The 12,785-nt window shown below is 54.9% G+C and overlaps 1 protein-coding gene across 1 annotated transcript in view; it reads right to left on the minus strand.

Moving 5' to 3' along the window:
- The window catches only part of TMEM63C (transmembrane protein 63C), a 33,037-nt gene extending 24,779 nt beyond the window's left edge, over positions 1–8,258 (minus strand). Inside the window, exon 1 of the mRNA XM_075031084.1 lies at positions 8,156–8,258. The gene's annotated coding sequence lies outside the window, so the exon portion shown is untranslated. The remainder of the gene's footprint in view (positions 1–8,155) is intronic.
- Positions 8,259–12,785: the final 4,527 nt, after the last annotated feature.

The raw sequence follows: 12,785 nt of genomic DNA on the forward strand, positions 1-12,785 counted from the left end.
CAAGGCATTTACTAAATAAGCCAGGGTCTCCACCACCTCACCCGCTACACGTTGATGTAAGCGGCAGTTTGGTGCACACTGTGCTGCATAGCTGCCATCCCTGCTCTGGGAAGCATCTCCCCACCTGGAAACACAAAGAGTCTCCAGCCAATTTGAGAAACCCAAGGTGAGAGTGCACGAGACTTCAGCACAGCCACCACCTCCCAGCCTGGCTCCCTGCGGCAACCAGCGCTTCCAGTAAAGCATGGGCACGTCCCACCCTGAAACACCCCTCTGCTTCACCAGTGCCAGCACCGCACCTGCACTTCATAAGAGACAAAAAGCCATGCAACCGCAGATGCTGCAGAAGCTCTGGCTCATCCCGACATCCCTGTGCTGACCACAGCCCTGGCAGGGTGAGCAGAGCTCTGCACCCACAGCCAAACCCTCCTCCAGAGCAGCAGGGATCAGTATGTAAGTGATGCTGAATCCCACACTGTTGCCCCTTCCCTAGGGACAGGACCACCTGCAGGACACACCGGTCTCCAAATCCTGCCCGGCTGCTTTCTATGCTCCTCCTGGCAGCACAGCTCCATCGCAGGGCACATGGATGTCATGCTGGAGGGAGGGGACCAAAAAAGGACCAAAAGCCAGCTGTGAAGAGCCACAGGAGGGCACCGGGAAGGCTCCTCCTAATGCTCACCATGGCATGGAGAGACCCTGTGCTAAATGAGCTGCAGGACCAGCCCAAACCCCAAGAGCGGGCTTCAGCGATGCCACTGGCACTGTGCAGAGCACCAGGCCGGCCACGCACACAGGCATGGCCGCAAAACCCAGCTACCCGGATTAGCTCTGTTCAATGAGGGAGCGAGATACCATCCTGCTGACACAAACGCCCTCCCCAATTCCCACCTCCCAACCAAGACGAGCTCCAGGGAATAGAGGACTTTCCCCAGCATGTTCAGGGAGCAGGCAGCCAGCCTGCAGCACCAAGAGCAGGATCGGACCCGAAGCTCAGCAGGTCCCATCACACACCTGTGCACATCGTCTCCTGCCCCAGGTAATGGGGATGAGGAGGACGCAGCGCTGGCAAGGCAGGCTCCCATGGGCAGCCGGGGAGGTGGAGGGACACACCCGAGCATTGCTCCCAGCTGGGACTTTAAAGGCTACAGATGTACAGAAACTTATTCTGCCCCCAGGATATTTTCCACAAAAAATCCCAAGCCCAAAGAAAATGTAGAACAAAATCCCTTCTCTGCTGAAACCAACTGCAACATGCCTTTCACAAGGGCCAGAAATTCACCTCCTCGTTATGGAGGGAAAGAAACCCTTGAAGTTTGACTCTGTGCAGGGACTGTCCAAATAAACAGTCGGTCCCTCAGACGCAGCTGCTGGGGTGAAAGAATCCTGAAACCTAACGATTATCCCGGAACACACATAAAGCTGTAGTTGTGATAGTGTATGTACGTACCCAAGACAAGGCTTAGGGCATGGTCATAGTTTCTATAAGTCCAATTACTAAAGATTTGCATAGCTAGGTTTATCCAGCCCAGTGTGTAGGATATCAGAGGACTGTATGTGCAGAAACATTCATCCCCTGACTTTCCTGCAATGACTGAACTAACCTGAAAGTCTTTAAAATGCACCATTCTCAGGAGGTGGCCCAGCCACTGCAGCTGTTATTAGCAGTATTCACTTTGTTGGTTTTTTTTTTTGTTTCTGAACAAGGAAGAATTTGATGAAATTTCATGGAAGAAAACACAAGAAATTAAAAACTCAGATGAAAGAAAATTAAACTTGATGAAAACCTCCCAACAGAAAAATCCAATGAAACTGCCTGATGAGAAGATTAGCAGCAGTGTAGTATGAAAGGAAGAAGCAATAAAGAGGACTTGGAACCAGAACAAATAAAAGAATTATGACTTTTGGAAACATATACCTGACTTAAAAGTAATCAGATTTTGTCTGAACTAAAAACTTTTTAATTTAAAAGACAGCCAATTTAAAACTGGAAGTTCTAACAACATACATGCTAAGACCTCAAATCACTCTCATCAGTGAAAAATAAGCCAGTAGAAATTCATGCAGTATGTCCTTGCTGCCAGATCCGCTCAGTGGCTGAGCACCTGGAGCTAAAGCCTGATGAACTGCAAAAGTGGCTCTGACAGCAGCAACCTCTTTGAAAGCAGAGGGAAAAAAGATGTTTCAATTAATTTAGTACACTGATTAGTTTAGTCAAAGTTCAGAAAATTACTGCAGGTTAACACAGGAGAGCCTGGTTCCTTTTCCAAGCTCAGTGAAGATTAATTGTGAGAGGATACTCCCTAGTAGTTCTGAATTCTTAAAAGACAGAAATATGCAGGTTATATCACTGGTTATATTTTACATCTCCTATAATAAAATTCTGTTGCTATAATCCAGAAGTACCTTGACAGGCTTGAGAGGCGGGCCCGTGTGAAGCTCCTGAAGTTCAACAAGGCCAAGTGCAAGGTCCTGCACTTGGGTCGGGGCAATCCCAAGCACAAACACAGGCTGGGCGATGAGTGGATTGAGAGCAGCCCTGCGGAGAAGGACTTGGGGGTGTTGGTTGACAAGAAGCTCACCATGACCCAGCAATGTGCGTTTGCAGCCCAGAGAGCCAACTGTATCCTGGGCTGCATCAAAAGAAGTGTGACCAGCAGGTCGAGAGAGGTGGTTCTCCCCCTCTACTCTGCTCTCATGAGACCCCACCTGGAGTACCGCATTCAGCTCTGGGGCCCCCAGCATAAGAAGGTCATGGACCTGTTGGAGCAAGTCCAGAGGAGGGCCATGAAGATGATCACAGGGCTGGAACACCTCTCCTATGAGGACAGGCTGAGAGAGTTGGGGTTGTTCAGCCTGGAGAAGAGAAAGCTCCAGGGAGACCTTATAGCAGCCTTCCAGTACCTAAAGGGCACCTACAAGAAAGCTGGAGAGAGACTTTTTACAAGGGCATGTTGTGATAGGACGAGGGCTAATGGCTTTAAACTGAAAGAGGGTAGATTTAGATTAGATATAAGGAAGAAATTCTTTACTGTAGGGGTGGTGAGGCACTGGAACAGGTTGCCCCGAAAGGCTGTGGATGCCCCTTCCCTGGCAGTGTTCAAGGCCAGGCTGGATGGGGCTTGGAGCAACCTGGTCTAGTGGAAGGTGTCCCTGCCCATGGCGGGGGCGTTGGAACTAAATGATCTTTAAGGTCCCTTCCAGCCCACACCATTCTACGATTCTGTGATTCTGTAACATAGTATTACAGTAATACAATACAGTATAGTAATATAGTATTGTTAAATTCATTACATATACAAATAACGCTTTCATAAACTTATTCTTTTTTCTTTTGTGGACTCAGACATTTTAAGCAGTTTTACTTAACCAACTAGAAATCAATTTTTAAATGCTTGCTTTCTGCATTTTGAATTGGATTTCATTTTCCACGGAAATACAGCTGGACCAAATTTATAATAAATAATGAAGTGATATCTAATAAAGAAATGTGTCACTCATCATTTTCTAATGCAAGAAATATAGACATTAAGAATCTACATAACATTACACCGTAAACCCACTCACTTAAGCATGGTGCAGCCTCCCGCTCAGTCCTAAGCATCACAACATACTCATCACTGAGAATCGACTTGTCCTTAGGAAAAGAGCAGAAGTGTACAAACACCAAACAAGGCGCAGATCAAACTTATTCTGAAGTCTGCGAAGTTTGGTTTGGCTTTCTGCCATTTTTGCCATTATACTTCTCTTCCACACAGTTCTGCCATCCATGACCTCTCCCTGAGAAAAGCAGCCCAAAACCACAAGGAATGGTGCAAGCCCCCAGCCTGGAGCCTGCAAGCCCTGGGAGCCTCTTACTGGTGTAGAGACCTCCAGACCGCTGCTTGCAGGTTCAGGGGAGCTAGGCAAACCTCCAAACCTCTGGTCATTGCACTAATGCTGCCATGGTGACCGAATTTGTCAGAAGATAGGACAAATAATCACAGAAGCGTTGAGGCTGAAGGGAGATCATCTAGTGCAGCCTTCCCTCTCAAAGCAGGGTCAGCTACAGGAGGTTGCTCAGGGCCATGTCCAGGCAGGATTTGAATATCTCCAAGGATGGAGACCCTGCTCCAAGCCAGAGCCATGCCGAGAAGACCATCCCAACCTGCTGTTGCAACCAGGTCCTCCAGCCAGGTATGTCCCAGGTCCCAGGCTACTGGGGGCTGTCCCAGCGCCAGCTGGGATCCCAGCTGCTCTGGTGCCCTGTGGCCCATAGTCAGCCACTTCCAAGCCTCGCAAGTCACCCCTCAGCTTGCCCGCCCTCACGCAACATCTCAGCACCTCAGCCTGTGCCACTTCCCTGGCGTGTCATCCTAGCGTGGGTCATCTTTCTGCATGGGTAGCGCAGCAAGGGGACTGCTCCAGCAGGGTCACCTTGGCCTGGCCAACGCAGGGTCCCCAGGCCTCGTCTCAGGGTACCATGGGCTCACATTGGGCCACAGCTGGGAGCTGCTCCGGAGCTATCCTTCCAAACCTGAGGTTTGCCCTAACTCCCCCATCTCTACCTTCTCTTCTTCTCCCCTAACCCATCCAACGCAGCACATCAAGGGGCTCATTGTCTCAATCTCCATCAACTCCTGCCCCAGCTGCCTCCTACCACCAACTCCCAGCTAACAATAAAATGCTCCCCGGTGAAGCAGGGTCAGAGCCCCTTTCTCTCTCTGTTAGGAGCAACTCAAAATTACATGGTGACATATTTTTCCACCTCTCACAACCTGCCTTTTAGCACTTGGGGCTGCAGTGGAGCTTGGCTCATTCAGATCCTGCCTTCCTCTCAGCTCATCCACAATCTGCAGATGACAAGACACAAGACATCGGTACTCAGGGTAGGGGAATCGGGTCACCCAAAGCTTTCACATACTCCCACTGAACAGGAGCACTGCTCTGGCACTCCATTTTAAACACATCTTTATTTGAAATCAAACTATGACAGCATAAAAGCCCCTCCTTGGTCAATATGGTACCCACAGCTTCTCATGGGGACTCTGCTAGGAACCGATCTCGGTGTTGAAATGCTTCCATACTGTGTGGCATTCATGCTCCCCAGAGGCTGGGCAACATTACAGTAATTTCAATTAGGAGGGCGGTTTCTCAGCCAAAGAGGTTTTCTCTGCAGCCCCTAGCATGGCTGCAGCTCCTATGCCAACACAGTCATCCACTAAGAGAGGGCTGTACCGGGGGACAGGCAAGGCAGGGCAGTGCTGGGGCTTAGGTAACCACCAAGATGAGTCATAAAAAGCAAACCTGGTGAGGAGGTGTGAGATCAAGCGATGGCTGAACCACCAGAGAGGTGAGGGTGACACAGGGACCAGGGCAGTGGGCTGGGAGAGGGGAGCCCATGCCCCTTGTCTGGCTACTCCACCCCACCTCCCCCTGCCTCTGCAGAGAGGTCCTGCAGGACCCGCCGTGCCCAGTCTCACACATTAACCAGCAACAATAGTGGCCTGGGCGATGGGAAGGGCTGTGCACATGTACCTGGCCGGGGCTGTCCCATTGTTGCTGTAATGGAGTGAGCAAACTGCTGCCATTGTCCCCACCTAATAACAAGGTGTGATCACAGCCTAATTACCAGTCCCAGCTACATTTGAAGCAATAACTTCAAGCCAGCTTTTAAAAGATGTTTAGGCATCTTTAAGTGCAGGTAGATGCCAAGTGGGACCCTCAAAAGCTCTAAGACCTCTCGTAGTTGAGGGATCCAATAGCTGGTTAAGGACTGAATGTCATTAAGCCATAGCTGAAGGAAATTGGGACTGGAGCTGCTTCTCCTGAAACCAGCTCAAAGCCAACCTGGTTTTGCTCTCAGCGCAGTGCATCAGCAATGCAATGTTTTCTTCAAACTTAGGGCTAAATACACAAAACATATTTACAGCAATTAAAGTCGGCAAGAAGAGCTGTTTCACCAAACGCAGAACTGACAATGGTAGAAGGCTTTGTTGTTTATAAGACTCACGGAGGAGTCAGCATTTGCACAGCACACTGATGTTTCCCTAAGAGTTTAGGTGACTGATTAGTTTAATATCAATTGAATTCACTTGTGGGTGTTTGAAACATTTCTCCCTTTCCTTGCTGCTTTAGGAAAGCTCTCGCAGTCTGTTAAGACAGGAGTATTTCCTGCAAAGAATATTTTAAAGCAGTGACACTCCTCCTTTTACAACTCTGCAGATGTAGGCTCTGAAGCTGTGCTGAAATCTGCCTTACTTTCCCTTGGGCCAGAAGTCTCTGCGTGGAAGGAGGGCAGTATTTACCTGCAAGAGCCTACGCACACCCCTGACCAGCATGCCCAGCAAGCGCTGCTATTTCTGTCCCCATTTGCAGGCCCACCCTATGCCTACCATTGTCAGCAGCCACTAAACCAGGGATGAACTAGTTAACCTCAGGGTAAGCTTTGAAGAGAAGAGCAGCTACAGAGCGATTCAAGGGTTATCATGAAAAAAAATAAAAGAGCTGAAAGGCATTCAGACGGAGTGGCAGGAGACAGGATGCTGCCATGGGAAGAAGGCAAAGGTTTAAGCTTACAAGGAAGCCGGAAAAAGCCCGTATGTGCTATGGAGTCAGAGGCTGCAGGGGTGCCAGCAGCCTCCCTGCTTTTATTTATTACTTATTTGTTTGCCAATGGCTGTTTGCCAGGTTACTTAAGACAAATCCTCCCTGAAAGAGCTGCTGCTTCTTCCCTCTCCATCTGCTGCCAGCCCTGACCATCACTTTGCAGAGTAGCAGGGAAGGCAGCGAGGCCAAGGTTCAGGTCTGGTCTCAGGGCCAGTCCTTCTGGCTTCTGCTTTTTCCACAATTTCTCCCCTCTCCCTTCTGAACAAAGACCGCAGACCACTTCAACAGCACCTTTTATCCCAAATGGCACATTTTGCCCTCTCTCTGCTGCTCAGACAGGCAGCCTGACCTGTCACACAGCACTTGAAAACCCCAACATGGGGCAAGGTGCTTTCTCATACCTTGTTTGCCCACCCAGCTTTCCCCTCACCTCCTGCTCCCCCTGAACTCTCTGAAAGGGGAGAAGGCAGGCATGTACATCAGTCCTGGAGATGGTGGCTAAACAGTTAAGAGGAAAAAGATGTTCATGCAGAAATAACATCCGCCAGCCAGACAAAGGTCTCTCTCTCTTTCTGCTGGATAACACCCATTCTGTTCAGGAGGTTTCTGAATCGCAAACCCACCGTGCAGCACTGCTGCTGCTAGAGAGGATGGGGAAGCAAGCGACGGAGAAGGCAGGGCCTTGATCCGTGGACAAATCTGGACAAAGTCATAAATTGGGGGAGAGCAGCTTGGCCCGAGCGTTAGATCATCCTGACCCGACAGCCCTTTCAGAGTCATCAGTCTCTCAGAGCTGGAGGGAGAAACGGGGAGAGCTCCCCCCCTCCCCTGCTAGCACGAAGCATTTCTAACACGGCCAGGTGTGCCTCCCGGAAGGAGGATTCTGTGGCCAGGATGACGTGGGGACCGAGCACAAGCCACGGCATGACACAGCGGTGGGATGACATTTTATCTCGCATCAGAGGACAGCAGCGCAGGCCAGCACGCAGCTACTGGGAAAGAACACCGAGGGGCTGGGGCTCGCTCCCTGCTTCTGCCGCTGACTTACTCAGGCACCTCGCTGGGCCTCAGCCACCCATCAGACGGGTGGACACAAGCATTAGTTACAGCCACTTTGGTACGTGGTCCAGAACGAGGGCAGGAAAAGAGCGTCTGAACAGAGCTAGGTACCCAGAAATCTCCCACGACAACAAACCAAACCCGTCCCTGCATCCCGGACCCGCAGAGTCGCCCTCCCGAGCTATATATACCCGGGTGCTGCCCAAGGCGGTGCTGGCACACCCGCCCGGGGGGTCGCGCAAGTTGCCGTGAGCATCCCCCCGCGCCGTCCCAACGCCGGGCCCACCCGGGAGGCGCCGGCATCAGCCCCACGGGCGGCGCGGCTTCCTCCCCACCCCAATCACCCGCCACGGCGGGACGCCCCCCCCGCCCCGTCCTGCACCCCGGGAGCCCCCCCCGCTCACCCCTCGCCTCAGCCCCCCCGCCCGCTGCCGCGGCAGGCGCCGGCCGAACCCCGCAGCCCGGACCGCGGCTCCCGCCCCGCCGCCGCCTCCCGTGCCGGACTGACCTGCTGGCGGGGGGGTCCCGCTCCCGCTCCGGGCCCCGCGCCCGCCGCCTCCCCTCCCCGCGACCCCCCCGCGCCGCCCGGCCGCGGGCTGCCCGGCCCCGGCAGGGGAAGGGGAAAGGGAAAGGGAAGGAGCCGGGGCCGGGGCCGCCGCCGCCGCTCCGCCCCCCCGCCCGCCCCGCTGCGGCGGAGAGGCCGCGGTCCCCGGGCTGCTCCCCCCGCCTCACCGATGCTCGGGCGCCGAGGCCTGCGCCGCCGGCCGCGGGGCCGAAAAGCGGCCGGAGCTCCGGGCCCCGCGGGGGGAGCCGCCTCCCGGCCCGAAGCGGGGGCGGGCAGCACCACCCCACACCCCCACCCACCCCCCCGCGCAGCGCTGCCTACCGTGCGCCCCGCGGCATCCGTGAGGGAGGCGGCGGGCGGGGGGGGCAGCGGCCGGCGGCTCCGCGGCGGCCCCGGCTCTCGGCACGGGGAGCAGGCGGGGAGCTGCCGGCAGAGCGGCCGGGTGCGGGGTCTGCGCGTCTCCGGCTATTTCTGGGTCTGAGGCTGTGCCCGCCGCATCAGCCTCCCCGAGCAGCTGCTGCGGCGCTCGGGCTCCTCGGGGCGGCTGCCCGGGCGTGTGCCGCAGCGGGAGTGGGGAACGGGCCTCCGGGGCAGGCAGCCGGCGCGGTGGGGGCACACGGAGGGGTCAGCCCCCCAGGACGGCAGCAGGCGCAGGCGGATGGGTGCGTTTGCGACCTCAGCGGCGGGGGCGGGTGGATGGGTGCGTTTGAGACCTCAGCAGCGTTTGCAAAACCTCTCCCGTCGACGCGGCGTCGCTCAGTTGCTTGGCAGAGGTGGTACCTGAGAAACTTCCCGGGGGTCTTGTTTCTGCGGAGCAGCCGTGCCTTCCTGCCGTCAGGAGTGGCCAGCAGGTGGGACAGGGACCTGAGCCGCCAAGGTGCAAGGGGCTTTGAGAGCCTGGTTTTCCTTAAGCATCCCACCGTGACGCCCATCTGTCCAACCCATGAGGATGCGGGCAGCGCACGCCGTGCTGGGGAAACGGCCAGCAGCACACCCAGGGGTGCAGTACTGGGTGTCTCGCCCGGCCGCCGCCACTCCCAACCGATGATCAGGGACACACCTGCAACCAGGGAATAGCCACCAGAATGTGACCGCAGGAGCCCCACTGACATCCCGAGTGCTTCATTGCTACCACCTCATATGGGGGGCCTGGGGGTCCCACATCCGTGGCTTCTCCAGATGCTGAGTAAACAGTGTTCTCATTTGGGCTCAATTTATCTCTTTCGGGCTGAAGAAGCACAATCCAGGGGCTGGCTAAGCCCCTGCCATTTAAAGGACCTTCCAGTCTGACAAGCACAGCAGTGAAAGTCACCAGGAGAAGCATCTGGGAACCAAACCACGTAATGAGCTGCCAGCCAAGAACTTCACTTCATACTGCAAGTGGAAATAGGCTGGCACAGCTCACAGTCCATGAGGAACCAGGGGGTGAAAACCAGGTGTCTCCCATACTGTCTTTCCTTCTTTTTCAGGCTCCCCAAGGCTGAGGTAGCACTCAGCTGATTTCTGCTCTGCTGGAGCATGATGCAGAGCACAGGTGGGCTACAACACAATGCTTTTTGATAAAACTTTACTATAAATGAGACCTTTATCCCCAGCTGGTGACTTCTAGGAGCTACCATAGCCCAAACAACACATGCCTAAAACTTTAGGGAACAGCGGAACAAAAAAAAGATTTCCAAATCTCTTTCACTGCCACTTCCTTCAGCCCCAGTAATATGTATGATGTGGAGAAGTCATGCAGCTTGGCCCCTCACTCCAGACAAGCCAGCGCCAGTCCTACACCATCACTGAGGCTTGGAGACCTTGACTGCTGCCTTGCAGCAGGTGACACTGCCTGCCTCGGGAGAGAGCAGAAAGGACTGTGCCAGCTTAGTACAACATATGCTCTGCAAACGCTGAGCAATGGGGGCTTGTGGGAGAAACAAATCTGTGAGGATTTCCTAAAATGCTTTGTGATTGTGATCTGCCACTGGGTCCCCAATATTCGATACCCTACTTCTCAGCAAGTGCAGACTCTCTTTTTCATAAGCCAAGGCTTCTCTGACCTCCTGAACTGGAAACCAATATGCTCCATCACTTAAACTGGCAAGTGCTGCTGGGAAATCTTGACTTCTGAGCAGAGCTGGCAACCTTGCTCCTGGTGAGCTGCCCCAGTCCCAAAGGAGTAAACACCCACTCCTCCTCCTTGGTCCACCAAGACATCAGGGATCACACAAAGCTGGGCAAACCGATGTGCGTAAGCCATTCTCTGGAGATACTTGTTTCTTCTGACTCTGGCCCAGAGTGTGCCTAGCTGGAATAGACTAGACTAGACTAGACTAATAAACCAAAAGGGAAACACAGAGGAGTCCAAACAAGGAGAAAAACTCCTTCATTTTCTGTTATGTATTGGGCCTCAGTGGCCATGACTTTGGCTCAAGAGCCTTACAGGTACCGTCTTACAAGGGCTCAGACATCCCATGGTTTTTAAGTCCCTCCCCATGCCCAGGAAGCACAAGCAGCATGTGGCTCAGCCTTCAGCTCTGCATGCGGAGGAGCCCGTTATCTCCTTCCCGTGCGGCTTATAACCCTGCAGCAGTGCAGGAGAGATGTGGAGCCGCAGCCAGAGGCAGCAGGAGGATGAGGCACAGGGAGCTGCTTCGCAGCTGGAGCTGTAGCACTGCATCCGGCTGGCTCTATGATGCTCCTAATTGTAATTCCTCTTTTCTGTCACTTACAGCTTTAATATTTAAGCTGAATTTCTCCAGGCAGGCTCAGGGACTCAAGCTCAGTTTGGCTAGACATATTTCAGGCAAGATGGTGCAACTGTTCCTGACAACGACGTCTGAAGAAAAAGACTATTTTGCCCGTGTTTGAAAAAAAGGCTGGTGGTTTTTCCTTGGGCAGCTTCAGTGTTTCTGAGCTTCGGAGCCAAACATTGGCAAAGTGTGGCCTTTAGCTGGGGATGTGCCTTTGAATACCCCCGTGGAGGTGGTGTATGTCCCTGGAAAACTGCAGTTTGCCCAGGCCGGGGGCAGACTTGAAGGTTGCAGGAATGAAAATACCCTTTAGTCCCTGCTCCCTGCTCCTGGAGCCAACAAGACTGTGTCTGTGCCCCTGGCTGGCAGCCCAGCCTGGCACAGCATGGCGCTTCCAGGATGTCCCCATGCCGGCTGCTCCCCACCAGGATGGGCCAGCTGGGGTGCAGCAAGCACAGCCTGCGAGCTCTCAGCCAGGGCTTGCCTGTAGGCAACCATCGAAGAGAGCCCTCACCTCCCTAGTGCAGGAGTGGGAGCCAGTGTGGGGCTTCAACGGGCCGTGCAGTGCGGGCAGACCTGGACACGGCCCCCGGGAAGCGGGGCTGCAAAAGGGCAAAGGCGCAAAATGGCCGGTGCGGTGCGGGCGTAGCACAGCCCTGGATGCGGCCCCAGCCTTTCTTATCTGCAAACTGCTTCCAGGACAGAATTACTTGGTTCCTTGGAGGATTTTTTCCTCATCGCTACATTATGCTCCTGCTTCAAAAGCAGGAATGAATTTCTTCTCATCCCTGGGACAAGTGGGGGATTATCCCCCGCGAAGAGATGGAAACTCACACCCGAGGAGGTTAAAGTTGCACTCCCCCAGCGATGCTGGGCGGTTTCCCCCGGGGTTGGCAGGGCACAGCACTGCAGTCCTTCTCTGCTATCTCCAGCTCCAGGCGTGGGCCCTCAGCATTTCTTCCAGCTGGACCCCCGGGCACCGAGCGGACAGCCGGTAAACGAAATCCGGGCAATTTAGTGACAGCGTAAGGGACGTGGCGGTGAAGCACCCCGCCTCGCACAGCCCCGGGGACGGCGGCCGCAGAGAGGCAGCTCCCCAGGCCAGCATCAGCCACCTTCTCCCGAGCCCTGCCTGCCCTTCCCAGTGCTGCTGCCTCCTTCCCGAAATCCCTCCTGCCTGCCGTAACTAAGGCAACGGGGCTCCCGCAGGCAGCCGCTTCTGGCGGCGCGCCCCGCGGCTGGCTCCCCGCAGCGCAGGGGAGCCGCGGGCACCAGCCCCATCCACAGCCCGGCCAGGGGCCTCCGGGCTGCCCCACAGCCCGCTCCCAGAGCCCACAGGCAGGGCAGCACCTTCCCCAGACACCCCCTGAAATCCGGGGCGGAGCCGGCCGCGACGGACCCGCACCCCCCCGCACGGGGGAGGGCTCCGCGCCCTTCCCCGGGGTCTGCCCGGGGGGCACCCCCGACCCCAAGCAAGATGCTTCTCCCCACGGGAGACCATGGGACTCGCGCTTTGCAAAAGGAGAGGCTGGAAGAGCTGCCGCAGAAGCTGAGCTGCCGTCACACCAGCCACCTCAATTCCGTTAATTAAAAAAGTTAATTTCTTAATTTTCAAGTGCTCACCCTGGACCTTTGCAAGGGTCTTTGAAGGCAGCTTGCCACTGGGAATAGCAGAGAAACCGGGGCCGCAGCTGCTAAGCTGGGAAATCGTCTCTCCCCCGTGCCGGCTCCCTCATGGTTTGGTGTCTGCGTGCTTGTAATTTCAAATCTGCTTCAAACATCACCCACCACCCAGGCTGCATGACCGGGCGCCAATCAGTTACATTAAAATATGC

Source organism: Buteo buteo, chromosome 6 (genome assembly GCF_964188355.1).
Source record: "Buteo buteo chromosome 6, bButBut1.hap1.1, whole genome shotgun sequence".
NCBI classification, from domain to species: domain Eukaryota; kingdom Metazoa; phylum Chordata; class Aves; order Accipitriformes; family Accipitridae; genus Buteo; species Buteo buteo.